The sequence below is a fragment of the Dermacentor albipictus genome, chromosome 3, assembly GCF_038994185.2.
Source record: "Dermacentor albipictus isolate Rhodes 1998 colony chromosome 3, USDA_Dalb.pri_finalv2, whole genome shotgun sequence".
NCBI classification, from domain to species: Eukaryota; Metazoa; Arthropoda; class Arachnida; order Ixodida; family Ixodidae; genus Dermacentor; species Dermacentor albipictus.
Window position 1 is genome coordinate 38150177 of NC_091823.1, and position 24259 is coordinate 38174435.

General features: G+C 42.5%; 1 long non-coding RNA gene across 2 annotated transcripts; it reads left to right on the forward strand.

The window, feature by feature from the left end:
* The first annotated feature begins 823 nt into the window (after positions 1-823).
* On the forward strand, positions 824-11056 carry LOC135914211 (uncharacterized). Of its 2 annotated transcripts, XR_010568250.2 has the most exons (5): positions 824-1176; positions 2391-2447; positions 3509-3699; positions 5040-7931; positions 8003-11056. It is a non-coding gene; the product is annotated as an uncharacterized lncRNA (long non-coding RNA). The 2 variants fall into 2 exon arrangements; XR_010568249.2 differs by having other exon boundaries at positions 828-1176; positions 5040-11056.
* The last annotated feature ends 13203 nt before the right edge of the window (positions 11057-24259 follow it).

The window sequence follows — 24259 nt, forward strand, 5'->3', positions numbered from 1 at the left end:
CCTCTCCCGGCTTGCGCGCGTTTTATCACGTGACCTCCTATAGATACTTGGGGCGCCCATCGAGCCCGGCTCAGCCTCGAACACTTCCTTTAACGCGCACAGCCAACGGCGCGGGATAGGATCTTATCGCACTTGACTTTATACGAAAGCTCACGGTAACACCGACAGATATATTTTGACGGTTGTGTCCATATAATTGCTATCGCAAAATTCGCAATAAATAGAAATTTTTACCAAGGACCAACCACACTGCTTCTCCATGTCGTGAGAGAGCGGTGAACGATAGTTCTAGAAAATGTGCTGCTAAATCTCCGCCAAATGACTACGCTCGCATTTGGTGATCGCGGCACACAGTCGCAAGAACTTGTGGAGGAAATGCCGGAGTTCTGGCAGCTTCAGGTGCACTAGATCATTCAGCAACATGGGCGGCTTTGTAGTTCTACCTCACATCAGAGCAAACTGCACTAGACGGAAATCAAGGGCAGCCGCACCGTTATATCTAAGGAAATTAAGGACAATTACGCCGCGTCTTCACACTTCGAGCATGCTCCGACAGCCCACCGATAGATATTTCAAACGCAACCACGCTCGGACGAGCAAATTTTGCTTCTGCCAAGTGAACGTAGCGGGTATTTCAACACGCGTATTAAATTCATGGCTGTTTCATTCGTGAACATTACTTAAGTGACGTAAAATTATCAGTGAGCAAAACAGTTTTTATTTCAACGCGAGTAAACAAAACCGAAACTAGCGCAACTGTTCTGCTCAGTTGTGCAGCTACAAAATGATCCAAAGCCGAAGCCGTCAATAGCATGACGCCATTTTAAAGTTGCGCTGCATCATGCACGAGTATACATTGTCGTTGAGTGGTTCTGAAATCGCTGCGCTAGGGACGACTGCAACCAAGCGTTGCGACAAGTTACGGTGGGAGCTTCTGTCCGTGCTGTGTGATTGCGACGAGGGGACCGCCGCCAGCAGCAGCGTTTCGCCGATTTCGTCTTTGCCGACATCGAGCAAGTGCGCTCGCCGGAAGCGTCCGAAGTGCTGCGGTTTGCACTGCATCTTTCATTGTGATATGGGAGATCGCAACGGACAGAGACGACCAGATGCATACGAACCACTACCAGCGGGGACCTGTGACCTGTGACCTGTGCCATATTTCTCTTAACGTCTCAGGTAAGCATATCAGCTTTTGTTCCGAGTTTACAAACGGCGCGGACTCGGTCCTTCCGGTATGGCTACATTTTGCGCCACGTTTCTCTTGGCAGTTCACAGACGTTTCTTGGGCATGCGTGCGCGTATGTATGCGAAAATACTACTGGCAGACGGAAGCCTCAGGAGAGCATCTGAAATTATTGCAAGGCTGTACTGCCAGGAGAAACACCGTTCTTAACGACTCCGGTGACGAGTGGCCTGTCGCATCGAAAGATCCGTAGAATATCAAGTACTGTCCTGCGTAACTTGAAGTGTAGATACAATACTAGTACCAGTGTAACTTTCGCTGGCGAAGACAGGTAGTCGAAAAGACAGCTTGTGTATTCTGAAGATTTACTAGCGCTTTAGGTATATTACCGCGAATAATAAAAGCGCTACAACGCTGTATGGCAGTGTCAGGCGATGTGGCAGCACAGATATCTTAAGAGCGGTAAAGCGGCTGCATGCACAAGCGAACAGACACAGCGCTTTAAAAGCGCTGAAACGGAACAAATTTTATGTGCATTTGGCTGTAAGTAGAAAACACAAAATACGTTAGCTGACAATCTAAGCCGATGTATAATGTTATTATTTTTTATGTAATCTTTATTTTCATGGTGGTAAATATTTAAAAGCATGAATTTGCTGCAACCTTTATATAGTAAATCCTACTAGGCGCACAAAACCTGGCTGTGTTATGCACAGAAATTGTGGTATTCCTACTGGATTTTCTATTTTGAGTCCGGTATTTTATGAAAACGAGGGTCTTTTTATTTGTAGTCTTATGTTAGTGCAGATATTTGGCAAGCAGAAATGAATCGATTCCAAGGTGGTACCTCTTGGTGAGCTACATATAAACCCAAGTTTCTCCTGTCTTGGCTATTGTAATGTGCATATAACAATTTTAAGTATATACTGCTGTAGTTGGCTTAGTCGCTGTCGCGTATTTTGTAAAAGTAGAAGGCTATGATTATTTTACTGTTTTCATGCATAAATACCTTTCTTTGTTGTACCAAGAAACGCTCACAGCATTAAATGAAATGAAGTGTGATGTATTATTCTGCTAATTTAATAAAGGAAATTTCGTCTGCACTGCATCAGAGATTAGTTTACTTTCTTTTACTAAACAATGCGTTATCTCCTCTGCTACGGCTGTTCTGTGTATTTTTGTAATTTTGAAATGTACTTTATTTTAGGTATTCAAGAAATGCCAACATCCAGAAGAAGACGCCATCTTATCCAGCACGTTATTGGTGAGACAGATCGTAGCAGGGACTTTCCCATATCTCATTAGCATAAGATGCTATTTGTTGTAATTTTTGTGTCCACTTTCCTGGCCTTTATTCATTTCAGCATTATTGTGCAAGGGTAATACTTTTACATCGAGATAGAGTAATTGTCCAAAGGAGAGACATAGCTGGAGGAGACGGCACACATGAGCCTCCTTTGTCCGTATCTCTATGTTGCGCCGTTACTCTGTCATTGTCTACCAACAAGCCCAAGTTCTTCATCAGCTACATTTACTAATTCTCCGTTATTACAATTTCATTGATACAACATTGAAAGTACAGAGGTACACAGGAAGACAGAGACTTGAAATGATGAAGAGCCGTAGAACAAGGAGCATCGCTGGAGCCAATGTTTCGACAAAGAGAAGGAGATAAGTTTTCTTGTCAAAACATTAGCTCCAGTAAAATTTCTTGTTCTATCACTATTTATGATTAAAAGACAGCATTATTGCTCTTGCTGAAGTATTATGCATTATGGAATAAAAATTGGCAGGGTTAAATGTCAGGAATGTGATATTTCTTGTGTATTTTAATGCTACAGCGAAAGCCAGAAAAACAAGATGTAGAGAACCACGCTGTTACTTGTCACTACCCAGTTTGGCCAGCTTCATCAGAGCGTGCACTTTGTTGCATTATCGACCACTGGAATTCATTAATTGAATTGCTTCGTGATTACTTATATTTAGAGATGCTGAACTTGTTTTAATGCAGCTTAACATAGTGTGTGTAAAAAATATACAATGACATTTTAAGAGGCTTGCAGTTGACTAGCAGATCACTTGATGGTATGAGCTCAGGTTTCCACTGAGCTTCCGTGCACAAATCGGATGCACATTCTCTTTTTTTCATTGCTTGGATTTTCATAAGCATAAGTACCATTTCTTCTTTGTCAATGTTCTAGTTGTGTTGTGGGACCTAACTGTTTACATTTATTTGTATTGGTATCCATGTTCCACAGACTGCTTAATTTTTCTTGTAAATTGTGACATGGTAGGACTAAGAGCATTTGTGCAAATTTGCTGCAGGTACACTCTGGTGGCTCCCGCCCCTGCATCCTACCACCACTGTGTCCTGACTACGTCCACTAGGGAGTTTGAAGCCTTTGGCGGCTCCTGCCGCTGCGTCCTGCCACCACCATGTCCTGACTACGTCCACTAGGGAGTTGGCAGCCTTCGTGATGATGCCAAGCAGGCTGGAAGCCAACAGAAAGATTAATGTAAATACATGTGATTAAGTGGCAACTTTTTGAGTGAAGTGGCTTGTAGCCACTCAGCAATGAAAGAGTTAACTTCAAAGCAGTTTAGACTCCCTGCTATCGGTGCAGGAATGCTCAAGTCCATGCAGTTTGCCTTAGCCGCCAAAAGGCTCTGTGGATTAGACGAAACGCGCTGCAAATTTTGAAACCAGTAGGAGACCACTTGTACATTTTTTTCTTGCTTAACAAAAAACTGCTTTGATAAAGCTTTAGCAATCTAAAAAGAATACGGTGTACACTCATACATGGTATTGGGCATAAATTTACTAGGACTGCCTCAATAGTAAGTATGCCGATAAACATACCAAAACTGACTTTTTTTTGCTAGTTCATCCGCATCTCTGTGCACTGCTGTATAATTTATGTTCCTGAAACCAGTTTTTGCATGCAGCACAACTCCTAAATATGTGGATTACATAAATTTGCAGCTTTTGCTGTAAGCCAGATTCATGAAAATAATGTTAATTGGCCATTTTGTCCATGTTTAATGACCCATAATAAACTGAGCAGTGGCTAATAAGCAGTTCAATTTTTGGTGTAAGGTCTCTTTTTATAGTCCCGAAAAATTTGGCCCCTTTAATGAAGGAACCAATTTTTCTGCTATGCCTTTTATGATGCATAGATTGGTGCATTACACAAAATCTCACTTAGTGCTTGCGCCAGTAAAAAAACTTTTTAAGTTAAGTATTTTTTGAAATTAACATTTGCGCTATATTGAAGGGCCTCCAGTTCTTCAAAAAAAAATTTCAAGTGGTCGTGTGCCAGGTCGGTACAGCTCGCATGGAATTGCCTACTTACACAAATAGGGAGGGCCATGCCCTCCGTGGTTGCTCAGTGGCTATGGTGTTGGGCTGCTGAGCACGAGGTCGCAGGATTGAACCCCGGCCACGGCGGCCGCATTTCGAGAGGGGCGAAATGCGAAAACACCCGTGTACTTAGATTTAGGTGCACATTAAAGAACCCCAGGTGGTCGAACTTTCCGAAGTCCTCCACTACGGCGTGCCTCATGATAAGAAAGTGGTTTTAGCAAGTAAAACCCCATAATTTAAATTTTTTTAGGGAGGGCCAAGTACACTTGACTTTATGTTAAGATACTATTATTCATCTACAAAAGACAAAATGAAACATTCCATCCTATAAACAGCTCTTAACACTTATTTACACTTTTGCACATCTTTATACCTGAAGTCTGGTGGCTTGTGTCTGTTTTCATTATCTGCTATGTGCCCATGGTAAACTTCAGGTTTGCCCTATGGTGAAGAGTATTGTGGTGCTTATAGATATCGATCTGTGTTTTTCAGGTTGCCTCGAAATTTTACCAAAGCCGTACCACACACGGGCCAGGCCTCTTGCAAACGGCGTATAACCAGGCTCAACACATGAGTGTCGAGTGAGTCCGGAGATCAAGGCAACCTGCTGTGCGACCAGCGTGCAACCTTTGGTGACCTCTCTACATGTTCCGCCTATTTCACAGCTGCACCTCAGCTGCAACTTATCCAAACAGCATCACCAACTGTGGTCACTCGTCAAACCATGGATGAATGTTAGGGTGGAGTGATTTGAAGAGACATTCTATTTGTCTCTTCAAATTCTTAGCAAATACTTGTGTTATTATAATTAATATGTGTCTTTAGTGCCTAGTTTTTAATGGTTCCTTTCTATTAGAATTCTCACCATCGATTCCTGCTATTACTATAATGTATGTCTTTATGCCCAGTTTTTCGTAGTTCTTTTGTACTTGTGTATGTAATTGATAGATTCATACTTGTTATAGAGAAGGCTAAAATGCAAACTTACAGCATTTTTTTCTTTCTTTTGATTATCTACAGCATGCAAAGTGTTCAAGAAATGTAACCTAACGTGAGCTCTTGTGCAGGAAAAATTTAAGAGCAATATAGAGTACTTATTTCAAACACCCATTATTCTTGGAAAAGTCAAGAATATAGGAGCACAAAAAAGAAAATATTAAACTAGAGAAACATAAGTTCCCCTCATAAGTCTGATAATTCACTTCCTTTCACTGCAAGGATACCAGTAATATACTCGCACACAAGGTTTCAAACAAGAAAGCTATGATGCCCTTTGCATTTCTCGGTGCCCATTTGTCACACTGACGAATGTCAAAGGCATCGTAGGTTATATGCACACATTGGTTGTGTTACACTTTTGAGTATTTCATTTCTCAAACACAAAGGTTTACAGCAGTGCTTTAAATAGCAAGTGCATTTCCTAATTTATTAGTGCAAGAGTAACAGTACAGATCATGTAAAAATTATTTTACAGTCCATGGATGCACGCTTCTGATGACATAGCAGTGACGTGGTCGTGGGATGAATGTCTTTATTTCAGATTTAAATATTGGCTTCCAGGTCTGGGTTAGTCTCCTACTCTGAGTAGTCTAGGTCAAAGTCCATTTACTAGAGAAAGTGAATTAAACTAGAAATTATAAACATCAAAAGATCTTGTTTAGGACACTAATGAGACAATCAGCAAGGTTCTTTGGTTATTCATTTCCAAATTTGTGAGGATATATGTTATGACTGGTTTCAATATTGTGAGTACAAATATTTGTTGTCACACTAGAGTGGGCTGCCCCATTTGTATACAACCCCTTTACAGGCTAAAAATTCCGTGTGTTACCCTATTTACTCGCATAATGATCACACTTTTTTGCAAAAAAAATTGACTCAAATTCAGGGGTGCGGTCATTACACTGGTTAATTTTCCCGCAAAAAGAAAAAAATATATTATCTGGCATTTACTACGGGATGACAATAGGTCAACAAATAGGCGGCTGCTGCTGTATGTAGTGCAGGACACGAAAAAAAATGGTGGCCGGCAGAGCAAGCCGAACGCGCCGAATGCATTTTTCTTCTCGTGAGTACATTACAGTGCATTCAAACAGTTTCTTCCATATTAGTAATGAAAAGTATTTGCAAGTTTGCGGCAATAACATAGCCATGCCCACTTTGAGGGGACAGAAACAGATGGGCGCACTTAGCTGCCAGTGACATAGGAACAAATGCTGCGGAAACTGCGGCATTTGTCTTCACCACTATCCTAACGTGGCACGTTTCCGCTAAGGGTGGGTGAATATCTTAGCTGCGTTACAAACGTCGGCGAATGAATAGGGTACACTTCTAACCTATCAGTGTAAACGTGGCTGCTATCATTGCCGCTCGCGATTTGTTGCGTGCCCACAAGTGCAGATGAGAAGAATCGAAAGACGCCTTTTTTTTTGTTGTTTTTATTGACCACAACCATTATAAAGCCTACACATAATAAAGGAAAGTTTGGTTGTAGCTTTTTTTTGTCGTAGAAGTGCGGAAAGTGATGAAAGCAATGAAATGGGGCATCTGCTTAAGAAAGTTTTTTGCGTGCAGACTGCTTGGTTTGTCTTGAAGAGTCGTTCGCATAGCAGTCGACAGATGGTAAGCGCGATCATTATTAGCTAGATTTGGCATGTGACACATCGCTGCGGCAAGTTCGGGGTGAAATCATTACGTGGGAAATAAAAAAAATCGAATTAAAACGACAAAATTTAGGGGTGCGATCATTACGCGAGTGCAATCATTATGCGAGTAAATACGGTAATAGGCTGTTTTTGGTTTTGTGCACTCTATGTTAAGGGATGCAAATGGTGACATACAACAGAATGCAAAAATGACTAATGAATTCAAGCAGGGCATGGGGCTTTTTAGGCAGATGCGTGCGTGTGCTATTTATAAAGCTCCCCATGGTATGCCTGAAGGCATTTTCTAACACTTCGGTAGAATACACTGACACCCACTTATTAACTCCTCGAAACAACTTTTTTATATATTTGTACTAGAGATTTGAATATACTGTCATTCATAAAGTGTTTTATTAGATTTGAATTGTCATTTATTTTTGTGTAGCTGCTGTTTTTTAGTTATGTCCTACACAGTGGCAAAATATTTTGGGGGGCACTTTCCTGTGTATAAAGTTTTCAGAAATAGCTTCATGCTGTATCTTATTTAGCTATTCGTATACTGCAAAGTGGTGATACCTATCCAAACGGCTTGTACAATTACTGGAACTATGCAAGAATATATTAGGCCACATTAAATAATTTTACAGATTGCAATTTCAATTAGATATGAGCATTCTGCATATCTTGAAGAGTACGTATGCCAAATTTCGTTAGTATAGGACAACTATAAGTGCATAAGGTTATTCTCATGCTATTGTGAGAAAATGTTTTTGAAGTATATTCAATAGCTTTTTTTCACAATAGCATGAGAAGTATGCAAGATTAGTAGGCAGGCCTCTCTGCCTGCCTACTAATCTTGCATACTTCTAGTAACTTTACATGCTGTTTGAATAGATATCGGTACTTTGTAGTCTACGAAGAGCTGAGGTAGCTACAGCACACTGCTTTTTGTGAAAATTTAGTACACAAGAAAGTGCCCGCAAAGATCAGTGTATTTTCCCATTGTGTGGGACATAACTCAAGAAGCAGCTAAAGAAATACTAATGACATATATGAAATCTGCATGAAGAACTCTACAATTTGCTCTCTTTCAAAGCCTCTAGTACGAATAATAAGACTGTTTCGAGTAATATTCAATCAGCAAAACATGCCCCTTGCTATAGTGACCTACAACATAGAAACGCAGATTGAATGCAAGTCTTTTTGTTAAAGCGACTCTGGGCTGTCTTCCCAAGGGCTTCCGTTAAACACTGAAATTTCCTGCATTTACCAGAAGTGCAATACTAAAATGTTTGTGGATATGCAATTGGTATTGGCAAACTAACAAAAAAAAAGACAGTTCTGTGAAATGAGGAATTGACTATAACTTTGTTCGACATTTACATTTTGACTCCATATCTTTGTTTTGTGCTTTGTACTGAGTGTTTCAGCAGTGACTGCCGCTAAAAATTGAACATATCTGCTTCATGACAATGCGACAATTTTCGCTAACAGAAATTTATAGCAGTGGCAGGCATTATAATTACAGTACTCAATAACGTCTAGTTTGTAAGAACTCAGACTAGCACCAGTTCCGAGATACACAACCCAAAAAGACATGATCAGATAGGTTTATCTTCCACACAGAATTGTCCCATAAGGCTTACAAAATGTTTTGTGGCTAAGTAATATCTGCAACAGCAAAGCATGTTCCACCAAGTATGGCGATAAATATTTCAGAGCTGTCAGTCTGAGGACTCCTACAAACTAACAATACCTTCAGCACTGACTAGCCTCAATAATAGGATGTCAGCCATTTTGCTGAAATTAATAAAACTTCAATTATTGTGATATTGTTTACGAAAAAATTTGCAATTGTAATGCAGTTCTAGTATCTGTCACTTGTAAATATTTTCCAATTAGTTTTTCAGACTACAATTTTTGGTAATAGAGGTATTCATTGCAGAAAGATCTAGTACATGGCACTTAATAATAAAGGTACTGGTCATTGTAGACTTTCTGTTGCACAGCTGTTTCTTGAAATCTGAAAGGATGTACCCGCCTCCTTATGTTAGCTAGAAACGGAAATCTGTCAGTATGTTTTGTTTAAAATACAGCTGATCAATCCGATAGTTAGGCTGCTTGCCAAATATAAATCATAACAATAATAGTGAAGGACCATAATAACAAAGTGATGCTGACTCATAACTATGCCCAGCTACATCCACGCAGCTGTGCCATACAATGTGCATGTGTTCAGAAGAGCCAAATGCCCCAGAGAGAAAGCAACAGTAACTCATTGTTTGTCATCTTGTTCAAGCAGATTATGCGCTAGCTGTAATTTATGCTCAGTAAATACATAAATCAGTCATGTCAGGTGTCTTACTTTGGGTTGCAAGTTCGAAGTTCTTGTAATCTTGCTTGTTTTTATTTTGTTTCCTTTGTGAGCATGAGTGACTTGGTTGCCTTCGCACATATTCTCAAAACTGTTTCATCACTGGGAATCAGGAAATTTAATTTACATATGAAATTCCCAGTTCCCAGTTACTAATTTGGTAGGCTTTGATCTTAATTCTCTTAACTTTTATATGTTTAGCTACCAAGTAGTCTTATCGTGCATTGAAACATATCCATGCAATGCAGAGAGGGCACCCAAATTATAAATATCTGTTCTTGCTTTCTACCCTGCTCTGGTGTTTTCAAAACCTAGCATTGGTGCAATGGCCTGTCTGCAGAAAAGTAGTAAAGTGGCTAAATTTAAAGGTCAACAACATAATTAAGATACAAAGCAAAAATATAAGTTCGCAATTGTCCCCCATAACGAGAGTTCTGCTTAGAATTTTAAAAAAAATTGACATCCTCCTGTGGTGTGAGAATTGCTCTGGGTGCCAAGGGGACTACGTAGCACCTGTACTAGTGTATACAAAGCAAAAAAAAAAGGTCAATCCAGATTGGAACGGCAGTGGAAAGTCAAGCACAGATGCTTTATTTCATGCACCATTAATGTGGCTTATCATCTGCTCCTGTTGTATGGGAATGCATACGTTGGGAAGACAATCCTTCGCACCATTGTTACCTTAGCGGGACACCAGAGAAAGGTAGAAATCGAGAACAGGTATTCACACTTGGTTGCCCACAGTGTGTTATTTGGATGTGTTTCACTCTACAAAAGACTACTGTGGTAGGTAATCATAATGACAAAGACAAAACAAATAAAAGAGGTATGTGTCAGTCATCCGTCCGTGACTTCCAGTGTTTATAGAAACACTTCTTTGTGTATATGTGCCAAGCCGTAGGGAGGCTTTACGTAACTCAGTCATGCTTGCTAAGCTAAAGATTGGAATAAGGAAAATCACAAGAACATTGTATGAGTGATTTATAGATGTGGCACCTAAAGTAACTTATTCATGTATGTCCTGAGGATAGATTACAGCCAGTGCATAATGTGCTCTTACAGGATGACTTGTGATGAGTAAAAGAAGCCTTCCTCACATCTTCCTCTTTGTTTCTTTTGGATCTTTGTGCACTATGAGTATTGTTACAGCTGCGTGCATGCAGCTGGGTATAGTTTGTTTATGTGTTCTGCTTCCTTTCTTGTCCTCATCATTCATGCGCTATCTTTGCCGTAACAAAATACAGCTGCCTGTGCTACTTATTTTGTCAACGTGTTTGCATTATGGAAAGTTTTGTATTAGCGGTTATTTCGACCTGTGAAATTGTCTGTGTCAGCTATTTTACTTAGTCTTGCAAAAGTATGTTTCTCAACATAAATAAATGATCAGTATAAGTGTTGCTGTATTTATTTTTGTAATTTTGTCAGTTATGAGATTTTTATACACTGTTGCATGTTGTATGACAGAATAAAATTGATGCACAACTTTTTAATGTGTTTTTCAGATCAATTTTCATCTCACGCTAACATGCACAAATTGTGTGGGAAAAAGTGCCAACAAGAGTACCATAAGGTAAGACAGCTGTTTTTACTATTAGACTGGATTATCAATTGCCAACCAGTTGTTTTCAGCAAGCATAGCATAATGCATAGGTAATGTAATCTAAGTTGGAATATTGTTTTTATTGCACTTCCTTATACAGGTCTCCTTTATACATAAGTGCAGCCTCTCTTATTTGTTATGTGTAGCTTACTTGCTTAGAATGTTAAGTCGTAAGTTAAGTCTTTTAGAACAGGGAAATAGGTGGAACTTATGAATCTTTTGACATATTATAAGAGACTTGTGCGGTGGTGAATTAACCTTCTACATGAGTTACATAATATTTTGGGGTCTCATTATGGTTCTGAGTGGCATTGCAGTGTCATGCATATGCAGCTGCAGGCTACATATTGGATATTTATTTAAGACTGTTTTGCTTAGTTGGCTATTGATTCCAGTTTAATGGTAAAGAGAACTGTCTTGCTTTCATAGTGATTCTGTGCTGACTTATACATTTGAATTTTCCAGAAGACAATAACAAAGATTGATGAAATATTAACTTTTTCTTGCTAACCTGCCATGTGCTTTTTGTCAAGTTTACTGTGGATTCTTTGTTATCCTATGTTGTCTTTTCATAGTAGTCTTCTTGAGAACTAGCCGTAGTCGTGTGTACTTACAGCAAGAGTTGTTGACACATTTTGAAAAGCGGCTCGACACTGCCATCCAAGAGTGAAACGACTTACATAGATTAGTTACCTTACTTTATTTGCAAGAGGCCGGCACCACGCACTAAGGGTAACTTGACACACTGCTGGAGTCATCAGACTCATCTAGAATAGTTTGGTCAGTCATTCTTGCAGTGTTCATGAGACACTTTATCTAGAGTCGTTGGACTCATTTAGAATTGTTAACGGACTCCCTCGGCACTAGTCTTGTGACCCTTTTGAGAGGGTATAGGTGACTATTACAACAGAGTATGCATGACTATTGTGTGCGGAGTCACGCAAACACCTTGTATTGAGCAGATAGTCTCGGGACTCTTTGCCAAAAGAGAGTTCGGGTGTCTCCCACAAAGTGAGTCGTATACGTGACGAGTCCAGACTCTTCGAAAAGAGTAAGGGATACTCTTTTTTTTCTTAGTGTGTACTTTGACTCGGCTTATCGTTCTGACGCATACTTACGCGTGAAACGGCCAGCTGCCGGTGTTGAGAGCCGTAGGGCATGAAGGTGCGCCTCTCAGGCTGTTGGCATGATACGTGAGGTGGAGTACGCGTCACTGAGAAGGCTTTAGGTCATGTACGTGTAGGAAATGAAAGCAGTCAGCTGGCAGAGCGACGCCCCATTCTGTATATGTTTCAGATGCGTAAGCATTTCTATGCCTACCCAGCGAGGAAACCCGTCTTTCTGTCACACAATACGAATCGCATATATATATATATATATATATATATATATATATATATATATATATATATATGCAACACAATAAATTCGAAAGGAAAAACGTTGGCGCTGGTGAGTATAGAACTTACGACCCCACACTGAGAAGCCGAGTATTCCACTGGGCGAAACACCGGTGCTTGCAGAAGGTGAATATATCTGAACCACACGAATGTGTTGTACCGGCGGCACAAAACAAATGTCAATGGAGAACACTTTCTATGAAGGCTTTGCTGAAAGATATAGAGATGGTGGAATAAAGGCCATCTCTATAGGACCCCGCGTAGGGTAGATTTGGAGCATTGTAGACATCAGGAAAATTCCGATTTTGCGAACCCATAATACACGTCGCGTTACGCATACACGTCACATTCCCTATGCGTTTTGGTGGTCGCGGGATGCGCCCTCCGCTGGGGCGTTCCTTCCCCGAGCGAAGTGTCGTCGATCTCTGAGGGCTCATACGCTTCACGTCGCGCCACGCAGACAGATAAGCAGTCAATGAGTTGATAAGGATGACAAGAATTTATGAGGGGTTATATAAATCTCAATGCCGTTGATAATGGTTCGACGTGGATGAATAAGGCACTAAAGCGATAAGGGCTTACAATGGTCGGATCAATTATGATAATGTTAGTAGGTGCCAATAAGTGCTTATAAACATCGCATCAAGTCCGATACGTTTGATAAGGACAGATAACGGTTGATAAGGGCCGGATCTAGTCCGATAAGGCTGATAATGACCGATAAGGGTTTGCAGCAGCCAAATCAGGTTTCATAACATTGATAATGACACCGAGCTGCGTGGAGATGAGCAAGTGGCACAACACACAATTGCGCATATACTTAGGCAATTCCCAGAGGAGTCTCTGCGTGAATATTTTTCTCGTTTCTTACTGCTTCTCTGTGTCCTAAATTTTAACACAGGCCTAGGTATTTTTGAAGTATTTCATGCATACTTCTAAGAAGCAAGAAAAGGGCAAAGCTCGTTCTTGATATTTTCACCAGTAGTCCGAGTGAACCACCCCGAAAGCAAAGTAATTTATTTTTACAATAGTGTCGTAACCAGGAGCCCCCGACGTAAGACAATAAAAGTTAACTAATGTGCGCTTGAGACTTGCCATTTGTTGGGCGTGTTGGTAAACTGAAAGCATATTTAGTGCCAGCAAACAAGGATGGAAGGGAGACGACAACACAATGCGCATTGTGTTCTATCTATCTATCTATCTATCTATCTATCTATCTATCTATCTATCTATCTATCTATCTGTCCATCTAACTAACTAATTAACTACTGTCTGTCTGTCTGTCTGTCTGTCTGTCTGTCTGTCTGTCTGTCTGTCTATCTATCTATCTATCTATCTATCTATCTATCTATCTATCTATCTATCTATCTATCTATCTATCTATCTATCTATCTATGCAAATCATGGTGTCAAAATCACAAAGCGGTAGTAACAGCGATAATTTTTATATATAGGTAAATAATGCCCGTAAGCTCCAGAGATTAACGAATAAATTTTTGCGCGAGTTATTTTCCCTAGTTCCTCTAACCTTCACTATCTGTGAACGTGCTAAAGCGGCACAATGGTAGTAGGCGTCGCATCTTTGTTTGGCCATATCTTGCAGGCTTTCTCAGTCAAATTGATGTGCATCTCCATCGTTAGAAAATGGAAAGCTGAGTGCCAGGCAGCGAGTTGGAATTCACGAACCGCGTGTGTAAGTCGCGTGAGCTGATGTTCAAATCTCGAAAAAGAAAAGTAATTGAAACAGAAGTTGATGACGGCAGACAATAGCATTTGCCATGCGAGAACTCAGCTATCTTCATTCTACATCCCGCCAAGTTCGCGCGAAATTGGCGCAGCTGTTCAAATACGAGGGGAAAAAAAGAAAGGCACTTGAAACAGGAGTTGATGAAGACATGACGAGATCCGATAAGATTTGTCATCCGAAAACTCGGCTATTTCTCTCCTACGTAACGCGAAGTTTGCACGAAGCTGCCACCGTTCAAGTGATACGACGATCGTGATTTTCACTCAGAGACGACTCGATTCGAATTTCACAAAAATTCCGTATGAATCCGCATCACTGACGTTCACCTCGCTTGCGAGGTGACACGTACGTCTGTCGAGAGAGCTCTTCGTATGGTGACAACTCGAAAATTCAATCAGCTGCAGGGTTGTCAAAACTGTCAACTTGACGAAAATTAGATATCGTGGACATGCGCCGAGCAAAGGCAAAGATTCAATTTGCGAACTTCGAGAAGTGTCAATAAGAGCAGCCTTAGGCTTCCCTACACCTCATTCCCCACTTTCCTTCTTGAAATCGAACTGCCATTTTCTTTTTCTTTTGCAGTCATCGTGAAACTTAAAAGCAAACGTTTCTTTCGTAAAGCTTTTTCTTTTTTTCTTCGCGGGACAATTTGCATATGAACTAGCGCACATCTGCCATCAAGTCACGTAACGTCGCGTTAGTCTCGAGTCCCAGTGGCAGCGAGCTTTACACAGGTCACTTTAAAGCCTATGCACAGACCTGAGTGCCCAAGCTTCGCAAACACTTTGCTGCGTTCCCGAAATTAAAGCCCGCGCTAACAAGTTAGGAGCTGAATTTAATATATTACGGTTGTGTTGAAAGGGAGCTGGCAATTGAATAGCATAGAAACATAAATAATATTCAAGTTTATTTATTATTATTATCATGCACTCTAACCGTCATTTCCTTAAGGCTGTTTAAACCATTCCCTAATGCACTCGAGATAGTTGCACGCGAACCTCGAATCACCGAGCTAGCAGAGAGGGCGGAGTGGGGGTAGGGGGAAACACTTTATAATTTAATTGTGTTTAATAACTGAAACGTCTCTCAAAAGGCAAAGCGTTATTTGCAACATAAGGGCCATTTCTTTTTAAACCCGCATACGATAAAAAAGCACGATACAACACAAGGCGCTGACCAACAATATCGTGGTTGATTGTAAAGATGCAATGAATAGCTGCGGGGTTGTCGCAAACAAAACATCAAGCAGCAAAACAGGGAGAAGGGAATGGGAGGGGAAGAACATAGGAAGAACAAAAAAGAATACAGAATGAATCACGTTATCCTCCGTGCAGGATTCTCCTCGATCATTCCCAAGCCAATTATTTGATCGTGGTGGTAGATTTCTTGCCTAGCTTCAAGTTATAGTACAGTTAGGAAGGATTTAGTGAGCAGAGAAGAAATTACGCATTGTTTTCGATTGACTAAGAGGAGCTCCATACTGTGCCCGTAATGCGAGTCTTCATATTTATATTTATTTGTTCAATTTCCACAACCGCTCAACTGCCGGTGCATCTGATAACATTCAGGAAGACAAAGATGGATAGAAAGAACAAAAAAAATGCAAAAGTAAGTCTACTGCCTAAGCTTTTAGAAATCGTGCTTTGGTCTTGATCGTAGACTTGCTGGTACTCCTCCCTGCCGACTTGGAGACTTGCGGCCACCAACTCATCCAGATGTCAGTACTATTGTTGCAACATAATTTGCCTTCTCGCAAAAAAAAAAAATTGGAGGACGCTTAAGCTTCGCCTTCAAGAGTGGAACGCGACAGCGTTCCCGTCGACCCGCCAAGGGGTGTAAGACAATGGGCTACGGCGCAGTGACTACGCGCCCCGCATCGGACACGGTGAGCGTCGAGCAACGCAGCGTTCGGCGCGGCAGCGAAATGTGCGCCTGAGCAAGCAACGCACGCCTGAGCCTTAGAAACAGCTCGTTTCTAAGGCAACACCGCATTCACTAGAGGCGCTTTTGTACTTCTTTGAAGCATCGAACTCGTGGCTCAGTGGTAGCGTCTCCGTCTCACACTCCGGAGACCCTGGTTTGATTCCCATCTTGCAAGTTGTTTTTTAACGCGATAGCGTTGAGGAGCTCGTGGTATTCGTGAAGTGCCTGCTGGGATTTATCGCTCACAACCAACGCCACCGACACCGACGCCGACGACACCGGCTTTTCTGCGACACGAGCTCCTTAACGCTGTCGCGTTAAAAATTGAAGTCTGGGATTTTACGTGCCAAAAATTCCCGTTTTATTATGAGCCACGTCCGTAGTTCCGAGTTAAGTCTAACCACACGGGTATTTTTTTAACGCGCACTAAAACCTAAGTGCATGAGCGTTTTGCGCACGTTCCCCATCATAATGGAGCCAACGCAGCCGGGATCAAACATGCAACGTCGAGTTCAACAGTGCATTGCAACACCATAGCAACTAAGTTAACGCAGCGTGTCTCACAGGGAACCACAGGACCAGCTGTCGAAAGGCTGTATGCACAGCCTTTGGACAGCTGGTCACTTGGCTGTGGGCAAAAAGAACAGGTGTGAGAAAAAATAATATACCATCAATATCAATAAACGCACACACACGCACGCGCCAGTGAGTGATACTAAACTACTGAGCCATAAAATAAAAAGGCGTGATAGGCGGCCCTGTGGGAGTGGGCGGGGATACGGCGGCGAACAACGACGTCTACAGAACACTTAAACAAAACGTGAAAAAGGAAAAAAGAAAAATTTGGTGAATCCCACGTTATATCTGGGAATCTTTTAGAAGCGGAGCTTCGCTTTTGTTTTATGTTTACGGAAACGTCCGCACTTATCCTCCTTCACTTCTACGCAGCTCAACGCTCTTCGCTCAATGCACGCAAGAGAAAAAGCACAGATTCAACGTGAACGACGAAGGTGACAGAAAAAAAAATTTCGTACTAAGTCCTTTATTCTTTACTTTTGCTCGCTTTTATCGTTATCCGCAATCATGCAGAAATGACCGAAGAATCCACTTCGCCGACGCGCACTACGCCATGAAACGCGTAGTGCAATCTCACGCATCAAGCATCGTATTTCATCGTAGTGCAGCGGTACTAAAGTGCACCCTTACGATGCACTTCACAACTCTGTATTACACACTGCAATCGCCCTTTCAAAAAAAAACCATATGCCTCATAAATCCCATATCCGATAAGCCGATATGAAACTTGCAGGATCCCTTATCAAAACCCGTTTTTCCCATATGTCATATGATTGTATTTGATGTGGGAGTTATGGATAATACGGGGTTTTCACAGCACGGATGGCAAGAACTCTAGAAAGACTGAACCACAATGCAAAATACAGAACGTCATCGGAAAGACCTCAGCAACAATAATGCCTGAATATACATCCTAATTCCGCAATAACGCGCAACTCCGAAGCGCGCTGTCACTCACATTCATAAACGTGCATGGTTGCTAGCCTATCTACATTTTATGCTGAGAGAGAAATGACAATTTCAATAATGCGCATCGGTCACCTCACAAACACACAGCATACGCAAAATTCACCCCAACACAGAACAAGAGTAATTGAAGTGTCATTATAAAACCAGCGTCTTTCAGGATGGTTTAAAACACAGCGTGCAGCAAACTCCTATGTAAATTAACACAGAAGCGCTGTTTAAAGTAATACTTAGTCATTGACCAGTTGTTATTAGTTGTAATGTATATAACCATGATGTCCAGACCCACCCGTACGGGTTTCTTGTTACACCGATGGAACAAGAACAAGCATCAACGTCAATAAAAATTCAGGTGATTTAACCGTCGACCGCTTGCAGAAACTTAAGCAAAACATTCCTTTGATGTTTTACTGCACTTTAACATATAAGACATATTCACGATCATTTTAAATGAATGTATATAGAACCAAAACAAAGCCGCAGCTGTCACAACAAAGCACGTGCGGAAGTTCTGCATGTCTCAAAATTGGCTTGTTCAACGCACACTCACTCATTAAAGTAACAAGTATTAATTGCGCCCTTTACATTCTATAATTATCTCAGTCGACTGCCCGCCCAAAGCACGCCGACTGAATCACATACAGAGTTTCCGATGCGAAGCACTGGAGCGACCACAGAAGCCGTCTGCAGCAGCTCGAGAACTTTCGCTAAACGCTCCCGGCGGTATTCGCCTTTCTTGTACGTTGTTTTCCTCCTCGTCCTTTTCCCTTCAGCACCCCAGGGCCGTACGTGACCATCGGCATGGAGGACTGTACAGCGGGTAGCGCATTTCCCGGCTGTCGTCACCCAAGCGTTCGCAATTCAGCACACGTAAGAGGGAAATAACGAACGGAACCACTCGCGAGGGGGACGTGCCACTTTAAATGAGCTGCTCCCACCTTGCTTCAGAAGCCCGAGTATTTGTGCGAGGCGACATTTTCTCTGCAGTAAGTAAATAAAATTATCCTTTAGCATCGTGTACGTTATATATGGCCCTTAGAATATATTCTTTTTGACATAGATAGATAGATAGATAGATAGATAGATAGATAGATAGATAGATAGATAGATAGATAGATAGATAGATAGATAGATAGATAGATAGATAGATAGATAGATAGATAGATAGATAGATAGATAGATAGATAGATAGATAGATAGATAGATAGCAAAAACTAAAAAGTTGTTTTTCTGCATCAATGCTTTGCTACGTTTAAAGCACGCGTGCTAAAACGAAGGGCGTGTAAGAACATCGTTATGCCTGTTTACCGGCCTTATAACGGTATTTATTTATTTTTTGTTTGTTTATTTTCCTCGTATTTATTTATTTTATTTATTTATTTATTTATTTTATTTAGCCGTGGGATCAGGTGTCAATGTTGGAAGCAAGTGGACTGCAAGTAATATGAAACAACAAAAGAAACCTACACGGGTTCCACAGAAAGGAAAGTTTCGGAGTTGAAGCACAATTTGTCCTGGTACAGGGAAGAAACCTGCCCCATCATTTTTCAGTTGCAGTCTGTATACCGACTTATCCCAGCCCAAGGCCAGCAGACGGCACGACAATGACTAATTAACTAGTGTCCCTGTGTATGCTCCCGCAGGGAGCTGAGTTGCGCATAGGTCCGCCGTTGTGTTCCAGCTCTGCAGTGAAGCAACTCCTCGAGCGCGCAGGAGGCAAATGCCGCACGGCGTTCCAATTGCTTTTTTGTTTGCTGGTCGCGAGCAACACATAACAATTGTTCGCGAGCGCTGAGCCAGATGACACTTTTTATTGCAGGCTACGCTCCAACGATTGACGTAGCCAGAGGGGTGCCAACCTTCTGAACTTTTTAGTTTGCATGTACATATATACACGCACATATACAAACACATGCACGAAGGTACATATAAGGAGTAGAACCCTCCTCGATCCCTCGAAATGAAAGCCTGACTACGCCCGTGGCTCGAACCGCTCAAAAGTTCGCGTGCAAACGCACATTATCTTGCAACAAAAAGTCGTGCAATGTTTTTCAGCGGCATTTGAAGTTTTCTCGTGGAGGCCGGAAGGCAAGAAATCTTTTAAAGGGTGTTTAAAGAAAATTTTGCACATGTGTGGTGGACAATTTTGTGAGCAAATTTTGGCTACCGAAACCAGACGAATAATGATCGTGGCCAAGAGAACTATCGTGCCTGCAGTTATGTCAGTGACCGTTATCCGTGACCGTCATTGATCACTAACCGTCATTCACAGGTGCTGCACGTTTTTGATATATGCGGTACAGACACGTAGATTTAAACTAATTTCAAATGTTCACATACGCACATTATATGTAAAGCTTACTTTTACGATTCCTACCGCAAACTTGACAGCTGCTTCGTAGCAGCAAATCTGCGAGTGGAAAAAGATTAAAGATGCACGAGCTTCTAGATCAAATTTATTTCGTACAAGGGAATGGATGAGCAATGACTGGTAGCAGCAGGGGATGAGTGCTGGTTCTTGGAGCCTTGGGGGCAGAATTCAAAGCCACTGGAAAGGCAACAAGTTATTAAGAATAACAACAGGTTATTTTTATTGCACTAATCACATAAGATGGCAAACTTGCAAAGTAATTATTCACACATTGCAGACTGTAATATGACAACACATTTTTCTTTATCTCTTCATACTATTCAGGTCAATTCAGTATAACATAGCACTTATTAAACATAAAAAAATAATTTCACATTCCTCACGTCGACTAAGGCTGATCGAACAAGCAACATATATGCCGGGCGGTAAATGCTGAAGCTATAACAGCTGTCTCATCAGCGGGAGCGCACGATGTCTTCGCATACTACAAAACAATGAACACGAGTACATTAATTGACCTTACATAAAAAATCAGAACTTAAAACAAAAAAAGAAACAGTAGAGAAAGGAAACAGTAGAAAAAGTAGAGTATTTACTCTGTTTTGAACACACTGTTATAGAGCCGCGTAGTCAGAACAATCGTGCAAGCTACACAGCGAATTGGGCGAGTTGATAGAGAAGAGAGAAGAGAGAAGAGAAAGCAAGGGTAGGGAAGGCAGGGAGGTCAACCAGAACAACATCCGGTTTGCTACCCTACACTGGGGGTGGGGGAAAGGGGAATAGAAAGGGGAAGAAAGGGAGAGAGTCAGCACTGAGTACATGTGGTAGGGACACCTTACACAATGACACTATAAGCGGTCTCTTAAGCCCGTGCACATCAAGTACCGCACTAGTGCACGAATCGCTTTTCGAGCCAGTGACGGTTGTGGCCACGGTCCGAGTATCTTTGACTCGGTGAACGGTCTCGAGTCTAGTCTGTGTAAAGTTGCCCGCAGAGAGAGGCGCTGGACATCGTAGCGAGGGCAGGTACACAATAGGTGCTCGATGGACTCCTCGCACCCACAGGAGTCGCACATCATGCTCTCGGCCATTCCTATACGGTAGGAGTATGCGTTCGTGAACGCCACTCCCAACCACAAGCGACACAACAAGGCGCCAATCACAACAAGGGCGAGTTGATAAGTTAACATTCTTCGCGTATATGTGCAGCGCGACACAGGCGTGTCGTCCATTCTTTGTCCCGCGTCTGTGTCGTGCTGCATATACATTCCAAAAATTGCACAAGTGAACAACCTCTCATGCCAGACGTAGGCGTTTCAGCGTTTACAGGAGTGTTACTCGAGATAAATGCTGCTTCAGTGTAAACAAGCCGAACTGAGCTGTGTAAACAAGGCGAACGCACCTCGCATATCCTGGTCCCTTCCGTAGCTGGCCGGTCTCGTCCGTCCGCACGGCACCGCGTTAAAAGCTTTGCCACCTTCCATGCGATTTGTAGAGTTTGGTGCGCTGCACCCCGTCATACTGAAATGCAAGTTTCAAAATGATGTGTTTAGTACCACTTCGCCAAAGTCATTAACTTAATATCGTCGACCACCGTACCTGCAACACGGAGCCGATCGGTGCAACGCACGCTCGACGGTCCGCTGACTGCAATTTCGATGGCACTGACAGAAACGAGTCGGCGCCGCGCCCGTAAAGTTGGCTTCGCAGCGGTGCAGTTGAACATACGACGTCATTTTTGTACCACGTGATAGCGCTCGGCGAATAGTGGTGCGTGTGGCGCCGGAAAAGTTCTGCGCAACTCTGCTCTCTGCGGGAGCATATACAGGATCATTAGAATCAACAAGTTACTCGAAGCGATGCGCATTGATCAAGCCAATAGGGAAGCAGGAATCCGCAAGGTGGCGGAAATTTTGTGAAAAACACATTTGGCACGAACCCTGATGTTCGCATTCTGTCAACATCTAATTTATAACCAGGCTGCATCAAGTCGAAGTACAATAGTCTTTTATATATACCGTACGTGATCTGTATAGAGGCATTCTGTTCGTTATACAAGTCTATAAGCTCGTACTACGTCCATTGGCTTCTTGGGCACTCCATAGACTTACTGGTTTCAACTTTTTATTACAGTATTGACTAAGGACGCGCATGAGTATTGTACATACACTTTGTTTCATGCATAACATGTAATTCTGCAAAAGCTAACGAGAGTATTCTCACTGATTGCATTCGCGACCAAAAAAACATGCATCGCATATAAAAGAAAGATATAGGAATGAGTCATGAAATTCGATATACCATTGTCTCATACATATCTAAATCGCAAAATACGAAAACGAATTAGAAACTCTTTACCCCTATTTTTGATTAGCCAAGATAAGGTACATAGAGGTACTTAGAAATATACGTACTATTCTACGTACTTCGCACTATTTTTCCGCACAGTCCCCACACCGGTTCAGACATTTGTCCCATGGCAGCAATTAATTTCAGATGACTCTGCGGTAGAATTCGTCCTGCTGACTGTGGAACCACCGATGAACTGCTGTCTTGGCTTAATCGTTGCATTTGAATCACTGTCCCACCAGGAACTTCTTCAGCGGACCGAAATCATAGAAATCACTAGGGGCGAGGTCCGGACTGCATGGTGGATGGTCCAAACTCTCCCAGTGAAATGACCGGAGCTTGTTGGCGGTTCTGATTGCCACATGTGGCCTCGCATTGTCGTGGAGTATAACCGCGTTGCCCACATTGAGAATCCCTCAGCATTTTCGCCTGATAGCAACCATCAGACGTGAAAGCGCGGAACAACAACTGTTGGAATTGATGGCTGCATTTTGTGGCATGAAATCCAGCAGGAGCGGTCCTCGGCGATCCAAGAAGACCATTAACATCACTCTCCCAACAGATGGTAGTGAATGGAATTTTTTTTTCTCACAGGCGAACCCGAATGTTTTCACGCCATACTGTTGCGGCTCGAGGTGGCGCTAGGGCAAGAAATCCACTAAGCCCATCGATGAATACGTCCAGTTGTAGGAATGAAGGAACAAGGATTTGTTTGACGTTAGTTACACAGCTCCAGTTAAGGAAGCCCTCTCCATGCCGGAGCATGTTAAATGTCCGAGTTCACACCAGGACAAGGCGGCGCTACTACATGAAAAGTCTCCGCGTTTAACACCATCGTCTCTAGGCCCCTAATATCCTAGACCAGTTGACTGAGTAGTTTGAGGACTGTATCGCAGCCAATCTCAATCGTCGAATCGGCTGCGATACGACGCCCATGCTATTACATCGTTCCGCAGCATCCCCCTCTCCGAAGCTTCCGCTCACCCGACGCACAGAATTGGGGACAGAATAGCAACCAAGAAATCCATGGTCTGCACCAGGCTTTGGTAGCATGCTCACTCGAAGCATACAATAGGGGGCAGGACAGCAACCTGACAATCCACGGTCGGCACCCTTGCAACCAAGAAATCCACGGTCGGCACCGGGCTTCGGTAGCATGCTCACTAGAAGCATAGAATAGGGGACAGGATAGCAACCTGGGAATCCACGATCGGCACGGGGCTTTGTAGCATTCTCACCCGAAGTATAGAATAGGGGACAGGATAGCAACCTGGGAATCCACGGTCGGAGCCGGGCTTCGGTAGCATGCTCACCCGAAGCATAGAATAGGGGACAGGATAGCAACCTGGGAATCCACGGTTGGCACGGGGCTTGGTAGCATGCTCACCTGAAGCATAGTATAGGGGACAGGACAGCAACGTGGGAATTCCCTGTCGGCAGCGGGGTTCAGTAGCATGCTCACCCGCAGCATAGCATAGGGGACATGATAGTAACCTGGGAATCCACCTTCGGCGCCGAGCTTCGGTAGCGTTCTCACCCGAAGCATAGAATAGGGGACAGGATAGTAACCTGGGAATCCACGGTCGACGCCGGGCTTTGGTGGCATTTGACATTGGCCCTTTCCATCGTTAGTTCGGTCTGTCAGGTAGTGGTGGGGGTGGGTGCCTTTTGTGGACTCGTCAGCCGTCGGTGTCAACGTGGCGTTGACTTTTTCGTAGTCGCTGTAGGATAGGTGCGGGTTGCTCGTGGCAAACGCCTATG